The sequence below is a fragment of the Triticum dicoccoides genome, chromosome 6B (assembly GCF_002162155.2).
Source record: "Triticum dicoccoides isolate Atlit2015 ecotype Zavitan chromosome 6B, WEW_v2.0, whole genome shotgun sequence".
Classification (NCBI taxonomy): domain Eukaryota; kingdom Viridiplantae; phylum Streptophyta; class Magnoliopsida; order Poales; family Poaceae; genus Triticum; species Triticum dicoccoides.
In genome coordinates this window covers 24,544,728-24,547,442 of record NC_041391.1, presented here as the reverse complement: position 1 = coordinate 24,547,442, position 2,715 = coordinate 24,544,728, and the positions used below count along the sequence as shown (strand labels likewise).

At 41.4% G+C, this 2,715-nt stretch overlaps 1 pseudogene; it reads right to left on the bottom strand.

Moving 5' to 3' along the window:
• Positions 1–713: 713 nt before the first annotated feature.
• The window catches only part of LOC119323659, a 19,542-nt pseudogene continuing 17,540 nt past the window's right edge, over positions 714–2,715 (bottom strand).

Sequence of the window (2,715 nt, the reverse complement as noted above, 5' to 3'; positions counted from 1 at the left end):
GTCATTTACAGTGTTAATATAAGAAATACAGCAAACTACTTCTAAATTAGGCATTAGTCAGATCTTATTGGAACCTTAACCAAGTAAGCCAAGAGAAATAACTTTTTTCTCCACCACCGCAACCCAAGTACAATGATGTGGACATGGATCCTGTGACGTACCTATCCCTGCCTTACCCTGCCTTTGGGCCGCTAACAGGTGTGACCCACGCCTGGTGGGACCCACATGTCAGTGCTGGTTCTTAAGAAAGGTCAAGGGTATATAGAGAATTCTTGTTATGTTATGTGCAATTTGAACATAAATCTGCTCCCTATCAAACTCAATCTTCCGCTGAATTAACCTGGATTCAATCGTGACTCTCTGAACTAGGCTGTACTTCGTCTTCCCCTCTGGACCTCGAGAAAAAGCCCGGCGGGGAACAGGACCGTGACTCTTCTAAACCATTACATGATAAGAGAGCCCCGCGGACATTTCCTTCCTCGAAACCTGGAAACTGGTACTGCCTCGATTCTGCTTCCGTCTATCATGTCCAATCTTACTTTCGTGCCGATGAAGGGCAGTCTGGGTGGGTCGTCCTTTACCTAGTCGCCCGTTACGATATTCCTTTACGAGAATAGCCTACTTTCGCTTCTACCCAATGGTGGGACAGCCCACGTCAGGGGATCCTCGTCCCAATGATGTACCTTAAGTTATTCATTTCAGGCATATTCATTGCAAATAATTGCAATGCAATTGTACACAACTGACATGAGCTACAAATAAATTTTGCAAATATACATAAGCTAAACTACATTACATAATCTTTTCTAATGTGAACTATATGTAACTTAATATAAATCCATAGAAAATAAATGGTAATTCAAATGAATACTAGGAAGGATGCGATTGTAGTATTGCACATATGTAGTTAGCGTGGCCAAGTGACCGACGATGAGAGTTCTTGCTCGAGACTGTAGCAACTGGAGGTGCCTTTTGATGTTGAATTACCAGCATTGATAGCATTCATTGGTGCATCAGAATTACCAACCTTTGGGCATAAAAAAGGCTCAATCTCCTCATCACTAGCTGGGAGAATCTCGCATTTTCTTGGCCTCTTAGTTCTCAGGAATTGCAACCTCATATCTACTTCTTTCATAGTAGGTCTATCTCTTCCTTTGAGTCTCAGGCATGCTTCCGCAAGTGAGCAAATATCATCAATCTCTTCCGGGTTTGCCTCGTTGACAACCTGAGGATCCATTATTTCCATGATTCCTCCCTGTTGCAATCCTTCCACGAAATAATGGGACAAGTTTTGTTTTCCACCAAGATCATTGATAAAAATTGGCTTTCTTCTTGTCAAAAGTTCCACAAGTATTACTCCAAAACTATAGACATCACTCTTTTCAGTTAGCTGCCCGGTATGGTAATACTCTGGATCTAGGTAACCAAATGTTCCTTGGACAATAGTCACCACATGAGTCTCATCGAGGGAAAGAGACCTTGAAGCACCAAAGTCAGAAACCTTCGTAGCGAAGCTGCTATCCATTAGTATGTTAGACGATTTTACGTCTCTATGGAAAATCGGTATTGCAGTAGCTGAGTGTAGATAAGCAAGTTCCCCTGCTGCTTCTACAGCAATCCTAATGCGATCATCCCATGACAGCACACATTTGGCAGTAACATCAATGTGAAGAAGGTCATACAATGTACCATTAGATATAAACTCGTACACCAGCAAAGGCACCTCAGATTCGAGGCAACAACCAAATAGCTTTACCACATTGCGGTGAATGATTTGAGATAAGATAGCAACCTCATTGATAAACTGGTCTATCTCAGTCTGCTCCACAATTTTGGATTTTTTAATAGCCACCACCCGTTGGTCAGATAGAATCCCTTTGTAAACTGTACCGTGTCCTCCACGACCAAGAACACGAGTGGCCTCAAAGTTGTTGGTTGCCTTCTAGTTCCTCTAAGGAGAATATCGTTGTTTTGTTTGTGGCGCTTTCATCTGATATCAACTGCTGCAAGAGTAGGCCTTGATTTTTCTTGAAGTGTGCTTGTCGGATTCTCTTCTGGATGCCTTTCTTCCACTTGTTGGCAAATACAACTACACAGACTGCAATAATTATGGATCCAAGGCCACATCCAGTTCCAGTTGCAATACCTACATTTAATCATCGCTCTCTGAGTCACTCTGCATTTGGTTAATTATAATTGCACTGAGGAGATTTTGGTAGCTATGACTTACCCAAAATAATATTGTGTTGCTTCGCTGATGTAACACACTGCCTTTTTATCGGATCAAACTCTTGTCTATGTGGGCAAGTTGAGCATGTGAAGTTTCCAAAAGAATTTTGACATGTCCCATTGCAGTAATTTTGTAGTGCGCATTCATCAATATCTGTAGAAAACTCTCATTAGGTATATATTGGCGGCTAATGTATTACTACCTACTAAAATATTGAAACTCCTTTAGGTTTGCGTGGTGTTTTCATATATTTTTTTCATTGAAAAGCATATTTTTCATCCCACAACTCTTCTGAAAATATAGAAACGTTCCTTCAATTGGAAATATGCAAAACTTACTCGCTCAACTTCTAAAACTGGATACCTTTAGTCCCCATACCATTTCAGATGGTTTTCGACCGACGTGGACATAGTTTGACAAGAAATTGAAACTGAGTCCGGTTTTGACCACCACGTCACATAAGTGACCCCAATGAACCCCCCCCC